We start from the raw sequence: 18,110 nt of genomic DNA on the forward strand, positions 1-18,110 counted from the left end.
AAATTCCAACCAAACCTAATAAAGCAAAAGGAATTAGGTAAAGTCAGGAAGACTTTTATTGAAAGCTTTGGCCCTTATAAAGTGGAAGAACTTGAGAGTTAATATCAAAAAACGTTACCATGACCTGGATTGTGACCTGAACGACCTCTGACTTAATTTACTCTCACGTTTATGCGACGTTTACACTAGCGTTAAACGTTTCGCTTTTACTCTCACGTTATAAACTATTCGTTTACTCAACAAGTTCAACACCGTTCACTCCTCACACGTTGAGCACCGTTTACTCCTTCGTTAAGCATCGTTTACTCCTCCCACGTTAAGCATCGTTTACTCCTCCCACGTTAGCAGTCAGGTTCAGGATGTGTTAATTTGGTAATACTTGTTGAAACTCCGCGCCTTGAACTATTCAGGATTGAACGAAGCTGTAGCTGGTGCTGTAAAGCAGGGGCAAAAGCTATTGTTTTAGTAAGCGGGTACAGTCTGCTTTTTTAGTTATAGATTTCACATGTTGGTTAGTGATTGATACAGCTGTTGTTTAGTGATTGATACAGCTGTTGTTTAGTGATTGATACAGCTGTTGTTTAGTGATTGATACAGCTGTTGTTTAGTGATTGATACAGCTGTTGTTTAGTGATTGATACAGCTGTTGTTTAGTGATTGATACAGCTGTTGTTTAGTGATTGATACAGCTGTTGTTTAGTACAAGTACAGCTATTGTGTAGTCCAGGTACAAGTTTCCTCCCCTCCTTTCGACGGTGTTCGTGGGTGGATGGATGGTTGAGAGGGGGTGGTAGTTAGGTGGTGGTGATTGGGGTCGTAGTTGTGTGATTGGAGTTGGTCGTGGTGGTGATTGGAGTGGTAGTGATGATATCAGTGATGGCAAGTGGTGGTGATTTGGAGGAAGGTAGTGGTGGTGACTGTGACGATGATTGCAGTGGTGGTGGAGGCGATGGTGATTTCGATAGTGATGGTGAGGATGATGTTGATAGCGATGATGTGATGGTAGTGATGGTAGCAGTATGACTTTGCTGGTGTGGTGACGGTGGTTGGTAGTGGATGTAGGTTGTGGTGAGTGGATAATAGTGGTGGTAGGCTGGCAGAATCTGGTGCAATGTGGGTTGTCCAGGATGGCGAAACGAGAACAATGATCGCCAGCTGCTATGGCCTTGTCTAGACTCCACCCCACTTGGGCACAGCTGGTCCCCACCCCTCGCCAAGTAGCTGCAGCAGCTAACAATGCTCCTGCTCCTGCTTACCTGGGGTAACTTAGGCCCTCTGTTCGTATGTGATATAGAATACTTACTATTCATCAGCTCAATGATCTATACAGTATAGCTTCTCACTGATCTATACAGTATAGCTTCTCACTGATCTATACAGTATTGCTTCTCACTGATCTATACAGTATAGCTTCTCACTGATCTATACAGTATTGCTTCTCACTGATCTATTACAGTATAGCTTCTCACTGATCTATACAGTATAGCTTCTCACTGATCTATACAGTATAGCTTCTCACTGATCTTTACAGTATAGCTTCTCACTGATCTGTACAGTATAGCTTCTCATTGATCTATACAGTATAGCTTCTCACTGATCTATACAGTATTGCTTCTCACTGATCTATACATTATAGCTTCAACCATATACCCCAAACCTCATGTTTTCCTTTACGACTCCATAAATTGGTTGGTTTATTACTTGGTCTCTGGCCACATCGATTGCCAGGGCATGTTAAGGCATCAGCTCATCATAATATAACAATATCAAAAGATTATAATCCTACTTCAGTGTTCGAAATAGTTTCAAGGCCACATGTATATACCCTCTCAAACTATATGCCCCTGTTCCGATGGGAGTTATCAAATGTATTCAAAGAGGGACATAAATAAAATTTTACAAGAACTTCACTGATATTCATGCTTAAAGTATCATAATATAAACACTTTTCATTTAATCTTATTCATTTAACCCTTATTCATGTATTCATGTAAACCCTATTCTATATAACCCTATTGTATAAACCGGTTTAAAAGGAAATGAGATGGATATTACGAGAAAATTCCAACTACCAATCAAGAATTTAAGATGTCACACTGGGGATGTATGCAATTGAGGAAACTGAGGACCTACCTGGGCTAACTCGATCCAACTCACTAATGAGGGATGTGGAATTGTACACTATCCCTAGGTGGACCTCAGCCTCCACCAAGAGGAACATTACATCTCCCAGTAACTTATAGAAAATATGGTGTAGGTTCACCTTATCCACTCAGAATAATTAGAGGGTTGGTAGTAACTTGAAATAATGTCAATATGAATGATGTTTATCGATGATTGATATGATGATTATGTTTTTTTTTTGTGTAATAATAATAATAATGATAATAATGATAATAATGATAATAATGATAATAATAATAATAATGATGATAATAATAATAATATTAATTATAATAATAATAATAATAATAATGATAATAATGATAATAATAATAATAATAATAATAATAATAATAATAATAATAATAATAATAATGATAATAATAATAATAATAATAATAATGATAATAGTGATAATGATATAATAATAATAATAATAGGCGGACCCTATAGAAAGAGTTCTAAGAAACACCAGGACTATTTCGTAGAAACTGCTCCACTGAGTAATCATAAATAGGTAAATAGATAGGTAGGTGAAAAAAATAAATGAATAATAGGTAAAGAAACCTCTCTCTCTCTCTCTCTCTCTCTCTTCTCTCTCTCTCTCTCTCTCTCTCTCTCTCTCTCTCTCTCTCTCTCTCTCTCTCTCTCTCTTTCTCACTGCTGGATCACATGTTCCCACCTTATGATTCTCGTTGTGTGTTTGGAGGGAGGGAGTGTGAGGGAGGGAGAAGGAAGGGGAGGATCTTGAGGGAGGGAGGGAGAAGGGAAGGGGAGGGTCTTGAGGGAGGGAGGGAGAAGGGAAGGGGAGGGTCTTGAGGGAGGGAGGGAGAAGGGAAGGGGAGGGTCTTGAGGGAGGGAGGGAGAAGGGAAGGGGAGGGTCTTGAGGGAGGGAGGGAGAAGGGAAGGGGAGGGTCTTGAGGGAGGGAGGGAGAAGGGAAGGGGAGGGTCTTGAGGGAGGGAGGGAGAAGGGAAGGGGAGGGTCTTGAGGGAGGGAGGGAGAAGGGAAGGGGAGGGTCTTGAGGGAGGGAGGGAGAAGGGAAGGGGAGGGTCTTGAGGGAGGGAGGGAGAAGGGAAGGGGAGGGTCTTGAGGGAGGGAGGGAGAAGGGAAGGGGAGGGTCTTGAGGGAGGGAGGGAGAAGGGAAGGGGAGGGTCTTGAGGGAGGGAGGGAGAAGGGAAGGGGAGGGTCTTGAGGGAGGGAGGGAGAAGGGAAGGGGAGGGTCTTGAGGGAGGGAGGGAGAAGGGAAGGGGAGGGTCTTGAGGGAGGGAGGGAGAAGGGAAGGGGAGGGTCTTGAGGGAGGGAGGGAGAAGGGAAGGGGAGGGTCTTGAGGGAGGGAGGGAGAAGGGAAGGGGAGGGTCTTGAGGGAGGGAGGGAGAAGGGAAGGGGAGGGTCTTGAGGGAGGGAGGGAGAAGGGAAGGGGAGGGTCTTGAGGGAGGGAGGGAGAAGGGAAGGGGAGGGTCTTGAGGGAGGGAGGGAGAAGGGAAGGGGAGGGTCTTGAGGGAGGGAGGGAGAAGGGAAGGGGAGGGTCTTGAGGGAGGGAGGGAGAAGGGAAGGGGAGGGTCTTGAGGGAGGGAGGGAGAAGGGAAGGGGAGGGTCTTGAGGGAGGGAGGGAGAAGGGAAGGGGAGGGTCTTGAGGGAGGGAGGGAGAAGGGAAGGGGAGGGTCTTGAGGGAGGGAGGGAGAAGGGAAGGGGAGGGTCTTGAGGGAGGGAGGGAGAAGGGAAGGGGAGGGTCTTGAGGGAGGGAGGGAGAAGGGAAGGGGAGGGTCTTGAGGGAGGGAGGGAGAAGGGAAGGGGAGGGTCTTGAGGGAGGGAGGGAGAAGGGAAGGGGAGGGTCTTGAGGGAGGGAGGGAGAAGGGAAGGGGAGGGTCTTGAGGGAGGGAGGGAGAAGGGAAGGGGAGGGTCTTGAGGGAGGGAGGGAGAAGGGAAGGGGAGGGTCTTGAGGGAGGGAGGGAGAAGGGAAGGGGAGGGTCTTGAGGGAGGGAGGGAGAAGGGAAGGGGAGGGTCTTGAGGGAGGGAGGGAGAAGGGAAGGGGAGGGTCTTGAGGGAGGGAGGGAGAAGGGAAGGGGAGGGTCTTGAGGGAGGGAGGGAGAAGGGAAGGGGAGGGTCTTGAGGGAGGGAGGGAGAAGGGAAGGGGAGGGTCTTGAGGGAGGGAGGGAGAAGGGAAGGGGAGGGTCTTGAGGGAGGGAGGGAGAAGGGAAGGGGAGGGTCTTGAGGGAGGGAGGGAGAAGGGAAGGGGAGGGTCTTGAGGGAGGGAGGGAGAAGGGAAGGGGAGGGTCTTGAGGGAGGGAGGGAGAAGGGAAGGGGAGGGTCTTGAGGGAGGGAGGGAGAAGGGAAGGGGAGGGTCTTGAGGGAGGGAGGGAGAAGGGAAGGGGAGGGTCTTGAGGGAGGGAGGGAGAAGGGAAGGGGAGGGTCTTGAGGGAGGGAGGGAGAAGGGAAGGGGAGGGTCTTGAGGGAGGGAGGGAGAAGGGAAGGGGAGGGTCTTGAGGGAGGGAGGGAGAAGGGAAGGGGAGGGTCTTGAGGGAGGGAGGGAGAAGGGAAGGGGAGGGTCTTGAGGGAGGGAGGGAGAAGGGAAGGGGAGGGTCTTGAGGGAGGGAGGGAGAAGGGAAGGGGAGGGTCTTGAGGGAGGGAGGGAGAAGGGAAGGGGAGGGTCTTGAGGGAGGGAGGGAGAAGGGAAGGGGAGGGTCTTGAGGGAGGGAGGGAGAAGGGAAGGGGAGGGTCTTGAGGGAGGGAGGGAGAAGGGAAGGGGAGGGTCTTGAGGGAGGGAGGGAGAAGGGAAGGGGAGGGTCTTGAGGGAGGGAGGGAGAAGGGAAGGGGAGGGTCTTGAGGGAGGGAGGGAGAAGGGAAGGGGAGGGTCTTGAGGGAGGGAGGGAGAAGGGAAGGGGAGGGTCTTGAGGGAGGGAGGGAGAAGGGAAGGGGAGGGTCTTGAGGGAGGGAGGGAGAAGGGAAGGGGAGGGTCTTGAGGGAGGGAGGGAGAAGGGAAGGGGAGGGTCTTGAGGGAGGGAGGGAGAAGGGAAGGGGAGGGTCTTGAGGGAGGGAGGGAGAAGGGAAGGGGAGGGTCTTGAGGGAGGGAGGGAGAAGGGAAGGGGAGGGTCTTGAGGGAGGGAGGGAGAAGGGAAGGGGAGGGTCTTGAGGGAGGGAGGGAGAAGGGAAGGGGAGGGTCTTGAGGGAGGGAGGGAGAAGGGAAGGGGAGGGTCTTGAGGGAGGGAGGGAGAAGGGAAGGGGAGGGTCTTGAGGGAGGGAGGGAGAAGGGAAGGGGAGGGTCTTGAGGGAGGGAGGGAGAAGGGAAGGGGAGGGTCTTGAGGGAGGGAGGGAGAAGGGAAGGGGAGGGTCTTGAGGGAGGGAGGGAGAAGGGAAGGGGAGGGTCTTGAGGGAGGGAGGGAGAAGGGAAGGGGAGGGTCTTGAGGGAGGGAGGGAGAAGGGAAGGGGAGGGTCTTGAGGGAGGGAGGGAGAAGGGAATTTTTTTTTTTTTTGCCGCTGTCTCCCGCGTTTGCGAGGTAGCGCAAGGAAACAACGAACGAAATGGGCCCAACCCACCCCCATACAGCATGTATATACATACGAATCCACACACGCAAAATATACATACCTACACAGCTTTCCATGGTTTACCCCAGAAGCTTCACATGCCCCGATTCAATCCACTGAAAGACGTCAACCCCGGTATACCACATCGCTCCAATTCACTCTATTCCTTGCCCTTCTTTCACCTCCTGCATGTTCAGGCCCCGATCACACAAAATCTTTTTCACTCCATCTTTCCACCTCCAATTTGGTCTCCCTCTCCTCCTCGTTCCCTCCACCCCGACACATATATCGCTCTTAGGTCAATCTTCCACACTACATTCTCTCCATGTGCCCAAACATTTCAAAACACCCTCTTCTGCTTCTCTCAACCACGCTCTTTTTATTTCCACACATCTCTCTTACCCTTACGTTACTTACTCGATCAAACAACCTCACACCACACATTGTCCTCAAACATCTCATTTCCAGCACATCCATCCTCCTGCGCACAACTCTATCCATAGCCCACGCCTCGCAACCATACAACATTGTTGGAACCACTATTCCTTCAAACATACTCATTTTTGCTTTCCGAGATAATGTTCTCGACTTCCACACATTCTTCAAGGCTCCCAGAATTTTCGCCCCCTCCCCCACCCTATGATCCACTTCCGCTTCCATGGTTCCATCCGCTGCCAGGTCCACTCCCAGATATCTAAAACACTTCACTTCCTCCAGTTTTTCTCCGTTCAAACTCACCTCCCAATTTACTTGACCCTCAACCCTACTGTACCTAATAACCTTGCTCTTATTCACATTTACTCTTAACTTTCTTCTTTCACACACATATATGTATATATATATATATATATATATATATATATATATATATATATATATATATATATATATATATATATATATGTTGCACATCTCATAGCATAACTCTGCCATGGATGCTTTACATATTCTACATAACTGCTACATATTTACTATGCATTTACACTTACATTTTACATAACTTTCACATAAATGTATTACGTGCTTATCACAAATTTTCAATGACATTTTACGTGAATGTTATTTGCGTATTCTGCATTTACACTTACATTTGACTGAGCTCCTACTTCCGTATGATACATTTACACTCTCACAGAACTGCAACGTACGAATTATGAATTTACTCTCACACACTAATGCTACTTGCGCATATTTACACTCACACACACACACACACACACACACACACACACACACACACACACACACACACACACACACACACACACACACACACACACACATACACACCCACACGTTTCACAGCCGCCGTGTACGGTAATCTACACTTGTACTTACATTTTACATAAGTGTGGAACGTTTAAGTCCATTTGAAGGTACATTTTACATAAGTGTGGAACGTTTAAGTCCATTCCCACCTTCAAAGCACGTCGCTAGTGGCCGGAGAGAAAGCGACTTTGACAAAGTTGCTCCTGTGTAAGGAATGGCTGGCGACGGCGAATCTAAAGTTGTTCTTTCATTGATATTCTCTTCATCGGCCTGGCTTTGGCGAGTTGCTCAGGCACACCAGACCCAGTTACACCACCACGGGTTCTGACGGTGAGGACGAGTGGAAGGGTTTCCACCCAAGAAGGAATAATTTTCGCCCTCATGAGGTGGGGTCGTGTCTGGCTTCATGTGAAGGACGCTTTTGGCTTCATGTGAAGGACGCTTTTGACCTCATATGAAGGATACTTTTGGCCTTATGTGGTGGCAGTTTGTACTCCGGACACTCATCAGATTATCATCGAATGCTGGGACACCTGACTTAGTGATCTAGCCTCTTGACCAACGGTTCTAACTCCACCGAAGTAATCCTTCTACACCCATTGCTAATCAAACCCAGGAGGAGTATTCTTCTAGACCTATAGCTAATCTAATCCTCTAGATGGTAGCTGCTTAGTACCTGGAGGTATTGTTTCAAACCTTTTATTTGTTTCTCGAGATCGCAGGATTATTAATTCCAACCCTAACGTTGGGCCTTCCAGGCTTCAAAGTGTCCAATATTCCAGGTAACTTTAATATCACAGATGACTTCCGGGTTAACTTTCCTCTCATACAAGTTGAATATTTCGGATCTCATTCGTTCGCTCGTTCAATCACTGGTTCTTAGGCCTATCAGCAGCCAGGGTCCTTAAGGCCATCAGGGTTAGGTTATATCCACCAACAACTGGAAAAAGTCTTCAATACCTTCTTCATGGCCTCTCATTATCGTATATGGCCCATTCAGGTCTCATATTTGGCTCTCTCGGGTCTTGCTTGACTCATCTAAGACTAGGATTGAGTTCCATGAATTCCAGGCCATAATCTCTTTTGACCTGCCACACCCAAAGGTGACTGTTTCATATATAAGGTGTTCCAAGTCCTTATATATAATGCTTTACACATATTGCCTTATTCAGACCCCATCGATGGCTTTCCAAACCCCAGGGGTTGGCTTTCCAGACCCCATGACTGGCTTTCCAGACGTTCATATAGTTGCTGAGGGATATGTTCTGCCTGTTCCAGACACCGTGTCGATCGCCTCGGACCCTAATTTTGTTGTATCGAACCCCACATCAGCTATTTTACGGGTTAAGTCAAAACCTCTGCTCTCTCTCTCTCAGATACTCTTTAGACTGATTCAGACCTTATTGCCATTACTATTTGCATCCCGTGTTGTTGAGTATTTCCTCACAGTGAGCGCAATATAACGGGGATATCATCTCTATATAAAACATCATTCATTACGAAGGATCAACTGGCATTTTGTGATGTTATTTATTTCCACAATGCCACTGAATCAGCAGTGAATCTATCATCAACATGGCCAAAGGCGAGTTGGTCATATTTGCATAAACCGAGGCTGGGATGGTTGGCTGGTCTTATCCTCATCGACTGACTGCCAGGGGTCGTTAAAGTGGCCATCGTCGTTAAGTTATAACCATCGATCGAGAGCGTGAAAGCCTACTTCAGGTGTTCAAGATACTTCGAAGATTTTACACACTCACAGTGCATATTCATGGCCCTTCATCTCCGAATATATATATATATATATATATATATATATATATATATATATATATATATATATATATATATATATATATATGAAAAAAGTCTTAAATACCAAAGTACTTTAACTGGAATAATACCAAACTAGATATTATAGACGTGACTTACAACTCAATACAAATATATACAAAGCACAAGCAATACATACCATTATTTGCCCAAGTCATATTCTTATTATTTTCATGATCCTGTCCTAAACTTGAGGACCATAATTGTAGCGATATTGAAACTGTCTTCGCTGTTTTACTTTTTTTCTTCAGAATTCAGCCATATTAGCAGAATTATAGGTTTTGTAGAAGGATCTACGCGTAAGGTCTATCGCTTCGCATTGTTGGAAATGCATGACGTTTGAGTGTTCTCAGGAAGAGCAGTGTGAAGCATAAGGACTCTCTCTCTCTCTCTCTCTCTCTCTCTCTCTCTCTCTCTCTCTCTCTCTCTCTCTCTCTCTCTCTCTCTCTCTCCCTGAAGGTGCTCTTCTGCGGCGTTCGTTTTCTGTGGGCGTTTCGGCGGCTGAGGGAGGGTGTGGGAGAGTTCCCCCCCCCCTGCCCCACGTCCCCCCCTGGTCCTCAGAGACCTTGCCTCGAACATATTGGCTGTCTCGTCCAGTTGTATTGGAAGGTACTTTGCCTCACGGGAAAGAAAAGGCGCGTCGAAGAAAAGCTTCCCGATAGTTAGATGTTGGGTTCGTGAGTGGCTGGAGGTGGGGCAAAACAGCTGTTGCAGCTGCATGTACATAGAACTCCAGCAGGAGTTGGAGGGTACAAGAGATGTATTGGTGACAGCATTTCTTTATTAACTGTATCTGGCAGATGTTCCTTGAACTTCTTCACTTTTTTTTTTCTTTTTTTGAGCTGATTTTGGATCTAGTTTGATATTTCCGAATATTATCGAGGGAATCACAAGGATTTGGTTATGTATATATATGCATGACTCGATTTCTCAGAGGTACTCCTGTCTCAAGGCTGTGTCGATATACTTCGTGGAACGTTGGATACGTTCATCAAACATTGTGTAGCGTCGCTGCCCCAGATGTCCCTCTTCCCCAAGCACACAAAAATGAACCAGAAAATTTTTTTAGGGAAAAGAAACCATATCGTGAGCTTCATAACTACGTGGGTTCTGATCCCCTTAATGGAATCTGTTTAAATGTAATACACAGCGGAATGCCTTTTCTCCCGCAACACTGGAGGTCATTTGACATATATAATTGATCGCTACCTCCAACCTGTGCTTAGCAGAACCGAACCCCTCACCTCATTAAAAGCGACACTTGCCAACTGCTTCACGATCCTTCGAACCATACCCTCAGCTAGTAAAAGCGACACTTACCAACTGCTTCACGATGTTTCGAACCGAACCCCTCAACCATTAAATGCGACACTTGCCAACTGCTTCACGATCCTTCGAACCAGACTCCGAGAGACATCAGTATCGTTTGTTTTTGGGGGAAGAGCGAGTCGATGCCTCGGACTTGGTCGAATCTATCCCCTTGTTTTGATAGGTTAATATCACTGGTCCTGTAATTTATGAAAGTTAATCTTTGCAAATTGATGCTATGAAAGAATGTTTTAGGATATAGTTGGGTTGTTGTGAGCCCACTAAACCGCATGTTTGTGGATGGAGACGCAGGGAAGAGTGAGTGTTGCTTTGAACACACCGAAACGTCTGTGCGTTGAGGGAAAAGGCATTCTCGCGTTACAGATTTTTTTCTCAGTAAAATAGACCATTCGTGTAAGGTGGCAGAGAGTAATAAAGTATGTCACTTCCTCTCAGTAAAGACGGGGCAACACGAGTGTAAAACTCTCTCCCCAGAACACACAGTGATTACAAATAGTAATCACATACACACAAACAGTGATTACAAATAGTAATCACATAGACACAAACAGTGATTACAAATAGTAATCACATACACACAAACAGTGATTACAAATAGTAATCACATACACACAAACAGTGATTACAAATAGTAATCACATACACACAAACTGTAATTACAAATAGTAATCACATACACACAAACAGTAATTACATATAGTAATCACATACAAACAGTAATTACAAATAGTAATCACATACACACCAACAGTAATTACAGATAGTAATCACCTACACACAAGAGACGGGGCCCCACGAGTTTAGATCTCTCTCCTCGTCTTGTATTTACAAATTGTTGATAACACACACACACACACACACACACACACACACACACACACACACACACACACCAGTTATACACGTTCCTCATTACCTTAATGGCCTGGTAGTATATGACATCAGCAATTGATAATCCATCATGAAATATATAGAACTTAACATGAGTTATTAGCAATTCAATTTCGTCTGGAGTTATACTCTGATGTATCATATTTCAATTTCTTCTGGTGTCATAATCTGATGTACTATATTTGATATAGATATATTGTTCATGAAATTCATGAACTGTGAGATAAATCTTTCCCACGTGCAGAATCAAATAAAGAACCACACGCAGAAGGTCATGGTAGAAATGAAGTTCAATTATCATTTTAGGAAATTATTATTTTGGGAAAGTGTCTCTCCAAACATTGGATTTGAACGCCTTAACGATACGACCCTAGCGCATGACGGTACGACCCTTGTGCACGACGGTACGAACCTTGCGCACGACGGTACGACCCCCAGCGCACTACGGTACGACTCTTGCGCACGACGGCACTACCCTTGTTCACGACGGTACGACCCTTGTGCACGACGGTACGATCCTAACGCACTACGGTACGACTGTTGCGCACGACGGCACTACCCTTGTGCACGACGGTACGACCCTTAATCACGACGGTACGACTCTTGAGTACGACGCTACGACCCATAAGTACTACGGTACGACCCCTGAGCGTAGTGAAACCCTCCACACCACCACTTATCGTACAATCTTCTTCAACACTTGCAACAATACGACCCTCATCTCCACCACAACACACGTAGATCTCCAGCGTTTTTCCACCAGCAAAGTCATTCACGACGTGTATTAATTTTAATCGCAGGGGCAATAGAACAATATATATAATAAATTATAGTATACATATATATAATATATATATATATAAAATATATATATATAATATAATAATATAATAATATATATATATATATGAATGATGCAGTCACATCGCTTCGTAGTAAAAGATTAATTGTGCGTCAACTAAATCATAACATTGAGACAACAGAGGAGCGTAATTAACTTAGCATAAATAAAAGACAATAAAACGTTCACTGAAGACACAGGGTTATTTTGAACTACAAATCTCGGGTTAGTACAGTGGTAGGCGCGGGAGTCTCCTTTGGTCGACGTTCAGCTTTAAGAGAACAGGGAATATGACGAACTGTGTCATGTATTCTTGTGCCCCTCTGTCTGGTTGGAGGGAAAAAAGAATTACTTTAGCCTATAAGCTTGGAATCGTATTTCAGCAAATTAAGTTACTTTTGTTCCAAAAGGGTGAATTACAGGGAATGGGAGCAAGACTGAATGAGTTAGTGAGAGAGAGAGAGAGAGAGAGAGAGAGAGAGAGAGAGAGAGAGAGAGAGAGAGAGAGAGAGAGAGAGAGAGAGAGAGAGAGAGAGAGAGAGAGAGAGAGAGAGAGAGAGGGAGGGAGGGAGGGAGAGAGGGGGAGCTTACTTCAAATTATACTCAGCGAGATTTTGTCATGAGGCAGGGTTAGCGCGCGTACAGGAAGATAGATAGATAGATGGGGAGAGAGAGAGAGAGAGAGAGAGAGAGAGAGAGAGAGAGAGAGAGAGAGAGGGAGAGAGAGAGAGAGACGGGGAAGGGAGGTCACTAGGAAACGCCGGAATATTCCTCTGAACATTCTAAACATGTTGTGTTCCGTCTTGCTCCTCCTCCTCCTCCTCCTCGTCCTCCTCCTCCTCCTCCTCCTCCTCCTCCTCCTCCTCCTCCTCCTCCTCCTCCTCCTCCTCCTCCTCCTCGCTCAGCTCTGCCGTAATAGGAGGAAGGACCTAGGCTGGGACTGCCTGGCTCCCCAACCCACTTAGGTTAAGTCTCGAAGAACACTGGAAAAACTCGTTCTCTTCCTCCCCCAACCCACCACCCAACCCTCAGTAGACCTTGTTAACAAGAGCATAACACGGCCTTCTTCTCCAGCCCAGGAAGGTGTCTTTAGGAGGAGGAAGACTTCAGACGAAGAAAAAAAAGAAAATGTACATCTCTCTCTCTCTCTCTCTCTCTCTCTCTCTCTCTCTCTCTCTCTCTCTCTCTCTCTCTCTCTCTCTCTCTCTCTCTCTCTCTCTCTCTCAATGACTTAGTTCCTCACGCCTGGCATTACCCCCTCCTGCCGTCAGGGAGGTATTGTTGTACGGTACCTAGTCGACAGAAGGCGCTCGCCCCCGCGTAAGAATTCGCCCTACGGCATCCCAAGATGAGTACATCCTCAGATCGACGCTGTGCCGACTGACTGACGAACACACAGAGGGTTCTGCCTGGCCTCGACCACCCCGAGCGGGATTTGGAGACGATTTTAAGGTATCGGAATCGCCCTTGTGTCTGGGATGGTACTACACGGACGTTTCTCCCGCGCAGTGGATCAAAAGGTCCTGCCTCCTTGCTGTGGTCAGGTGTATGGATGATCCTTTGATGGAAGAGACTGCTGAGAATTGTGCTACCAGGATAACAAGAACAGCAGCTTGAGTACAGTGGTCCCGACAGAGCAGGAAGAACAGCAAGGTAGACAGCGAACTGATTCACAGCAGCTTTGAACAGCACCTTGGCTGGACGTATGATAAGAGGGACGGCAGCGAGAATAGCTCACGGAAATTAATATTTTTTTGTGCGTGCAAGTGAAGAAAACTGGGCATATGCAGGCCAGCCATAACATGAACAGCAGCAGGTCAGCACACAACAGAAGGATACCGTTATCCCTGCAACAGAAACAGCAGGTAAATCTTTCAGCAGCAGACCAGCTATACGTGCAACAGGAGCAGCAAAGAGCAGCATCAGCATCAGCTGGCCAGTTTTACAGGTCAGGTACAAGCAGCTGAACACAACAGGAGCTGTTCTGTTTAAGTAGCGTCTACCTTTAATGCAAACAGCTCTCTGTTCTGTACTGAGTCTTTGTTGACGTAAAATGTTATATACGATTTTACCTACACATCAAACATTTGGTGAATACACACACACTTTGAACTGCAATATTAGTTTTAATAAATGCCCGAGTCATATACATACATACATATATATATATATATATATATATATATATATGTAATGTGTGTGTGTGTGGGATAGTAGAGGAGGGAGTAGAGGAGGGAGTGTCATCCACCGTGACGCAAGCTTGGAGTTTGAGGGGAGGTAAAGTTGGCTTCGGCTGCAGGTGTTCTCAGGCTGACGCCTGCGGTTGTAAAGTTTGGCTCGCGTGGGCTATTCATGGTATCAGAACAAGAGGGCCCCAGTGTCCTCTCTCCTTGCCTCATGATGATAATGAGGATTCGCTTCACTTATGGAAATGACTTCTGTTAACCTGTAGGTGGAATTGATCTTCGTACTTCCATACTATTGAGGTATTCATGGTGGGATGTTTTTGATATAGTTACTTAGTTTCTACCACAAGAGTCCCTTCTATCCTTATAGGTCTCCTGCAGCGCTCAGAAAGCTGGCCTCGTCCACCGGTCGAGGACCCCGAGATCACCAAGCGGTGTAGATGAGGTCCTCAAAGTTGGTGCATCTCAGTCCTTCCCCTGACAATGATACAGTCTCCATACATCCCGCTAGACCTATGTATCACTCTCAAAGTCTTCTTCTTCCTCCCACACCTGTAGTATTCTGTCTTCCTTAACCACATCCCAGCAGACTGTACGCGATATACACCTATGTCCCCAACGATTTATCAAGCCATGAGACTATCAGTATGTCAAAATTATCCTTTTTATCTTAACCGATAAAGTAATGAAGGTTTTCGTATATAAGTTAAAGGGTATTGTTATTATCATCATTATTATTCAGGACAGCATATACATCATATCTCTCAAGATCCTTTTACCTTCTTTCCTTTTCGACGTGATTGAATACGACGTAGCAATTATGGTGAACTGAAAGAACGTACTTGTATCTTATACTAAAGATACGATGGCACGTTAGCTGGATGGGAAGATTGAAATGTATTTGCACGTTGCAGTGTTATGCATAAGATATTTGCCCTTGAAGTTTACCCAAACATGCAATGAATTCGTCAAGCGAAGCTAGAACCTAAGCTTATAATCTTCCCATAATTATGCATAATTGTCTAATGTATCATCATTAATTTACCAGTCAGCAGTTTGTGAGCCATTATCCCTATTATCTCTCTTGTTATCTTTGTTGTCAGTAATATATATATATATATATATATATATATATATATATATATATATATATATATATATATATATATATATATATATATATATATCTTTCTTTCATACTATTCGCTATTTCCCGCGTTAGCAAGGTAGCGTTAAGAACAGAGGACTGGGCCTCTGAGGGAATATCATCACCTGGCCTCGTTCTCTGTTCCTTCTTTTGGGAAAAAAAAAAAAAAAAAAAAAAAAAACGAGAGGGGAGGATTTCCAGCCCCCCGCTCCCTCCCCTTTTAGTCGCCTTCTACGACACGCAGGGAATACGTGGGAAGTATTCTTTCTTCCCTATCCCCAGGGAATATATATATATATATATATATATATATATATATATATATATATATATATATATATATATATATATATATATATATATATATATGACACGTAAACGTAACGTTTTAAGTAACAGTTTTAATTAAGGTCTTAGCCAACTGTCAGTTATAATTCATAAGACAAGACCTTATTCCTGGTCGCGCTATTAGAGCCATGAGAGGTCAAACGAGCTCATTAACCCGCTCATTATGGCCACCATGGGGGGGGGGGCAGTTGGACTTGAAGTGACAGCGGAGTTAAGCTGTTCAGGTACAGGGGGTGTTGTACAAGGCCGTCAAGACCTGGCCATAATTAAGGGTTTGCAACTCGACTGTAGAACTCTTTCTCATTCTCTTCCCCCGTACCACACACACACACACACACACACACACACACACACACACACACACACACACACATAAAAGCATTAGGGGGGGAGGGGGCAAAAGAAAATGGAAAATAGAACTGTAAATCTCGTCTCTAAATATGCCATGGTTTCCGAACCCACACTAAGCAACGACTTGGGCCATAATCTCCTCATATTCCTCTCACATTTATCTATAACGTTGTTGAATTTTGGATCTTCGCTTTGCTGGTGATCCGCAACTCACATCTCATTCTCTCCAGGGTTGTCGAAACCTCCCCTCGCCTCGTTTGGCACACCTCAAAGAAAACCGGTTGCAGGTCTCAACTATTAAGGAAAAATCTCTTCAGTGGGATGTTTAACTCTTGCTACGTCCTCTCCTCCTCTCTCCTCCTGCCCCTCCTCCTGCTTCCTCCCTCCTCCTCCTCCTCCCTCCTCCTCCTCCTCCTCCTCCTCCTCCTTCCTCCTCCTCCTCCTCCTCCTCCTCCTCCTCCTCCTCCTCCTCCTCCTTCCTCCTCCTCCTTCCTCTTCTTCCTCCTCCTCCTCCTCCTCCTCCTCCTCCTCCTCCTCCTCCTCCTCCTCCTCCCTCCTCCTCCTCCTCCTCCTCCTCCTCCTCCTCCTCCTCCTCCTCCTCCTCCTCCTCCTTAACCCCTCTCCCCTCCCCCCACAACCCCCCACCCCCCCACTCCTCTCCCGTCTTATCTCATGTTATCTTCATTGTCCCACCTTCTCGGTTATCTCCTTATATCATACTTTTATCGCTATCTTCCACGTCTCGTTATCATAACTCCTCGCCCAGCGTCCTTACCAAGATAGCGAGATTCGCTTTACGTGTTTTTTTCTGTCTTATTAATTTTTCATGATTTTTCCACAATTTGCAGTTTTCTTTTTCATGTTTCCTTGTCTTTTTTTGGGGGGGGGGAGACGACTATTTTAGTTTTCCTAATTCTGTCATGAATATTGATAACGTCGCTGTTGTGCTATTCGAATATTCATGAAAGGGGATCGGTGAATTTTTTTTTTTTATATTTTTTGGGGGATTAACTAGATTGACATAGTTTACGTTAATCATTCTCTCTCTCTCTCTCTCTCTCTCTCTCTCTCTCTCTCTCTCTCTCTCTCTCTCTCTCTCTCTCTCTCTCTCTCTCTCTCTCTCACACACACACACACACACACACACACACACACACACACACACACACACACACACACAAGCACATTTTATATATGTATTTATTTATATATATATATATATATATATATATATATATATATATATATATATATATATATATATATATATATATGTATATATATATATATATATATATATATATATATATATATATATATATATATATATATATATATATATATATATATATAAAATGTGCTTGTGTGTGTGTGTGTGTGTGTGTGTGTGTGTGGGTGTGGGTGTGTGTGTGTGTGTGTCACACATGGTACAGACTACCCTCTGTATTCCATTTGAGTTTAGCCCTGATGGAGCTACTCCGGACGATTGTATGTATCATAATTACCAACACAAGACCAGGTTCCTGGTCTCACTAATAAAGCAATAAACAGTCAAATGAGCTCATTACTTCGCCCATTACAGCCAGCTGTGGCGGAAGTTGGGATCTGGGACTGACTGTCATGATGGGAACAAGGGACGATAGACCCTGAGCATCCTAACTGTGAAGGGACTAAGCAGTTAACACTGATGGGAGCCCTAAAGGGAAGCCTTGAGCACCTTAACTGTGAAGGGACTATGCAGTTAACACTGATGGGAGCCCTAAAGGGAAGCCTTGAGCACCTTAACTGTGAAGGGACTATGCAGTTAACACTGATGAGAGCCCTGAAGGGAAGCCTTGAGCATCTTAACTGTGAAGGGGCTATGCAGTTAACACTGATGGGAGCCCTGAAGGGAAGCCTTGAGCACCTTAACTGTGAAGGGACTATGCAGTTAACACTGATGGGAGCCCTGAAGGGAAGCCTTGAGCATCTTAACTGTGAAGGGACTAAGCAGTTAACACTGATGGGAGCCCTGAAGGGAAGCCTTGAGCACCTTAACTGTGAAGGGACTATGCAGTTAACACTGATGGGAGCCCTGAAGGGAAGCCTTGAGCATCTTAACTGTGAAGGGGCTATGCAGTTAACACTGATGGGAGCCCTGAAGGGAAGCCTTGAGCACCTTAACTGTGAAGGGACTATGCAGTTAACTATGATGGGAGTTCAGAAGGGGAGCCTTGAGCACCTTAA

This window comes from Panulirus ornatus, chromosome 58 (genome assembly GCF_036320965.1).
Source record: "Panulirus ornatus isolate Po-2019 chromosome 58, ASM3632096v1, whole genome shotgun sequence".
Lineage (NCBI taxonomy): Eukaryota > Metazoa > Arthropoda > Malacostraca > Decapoda > Palinuridae > Panulirus > Panulirus ornatus.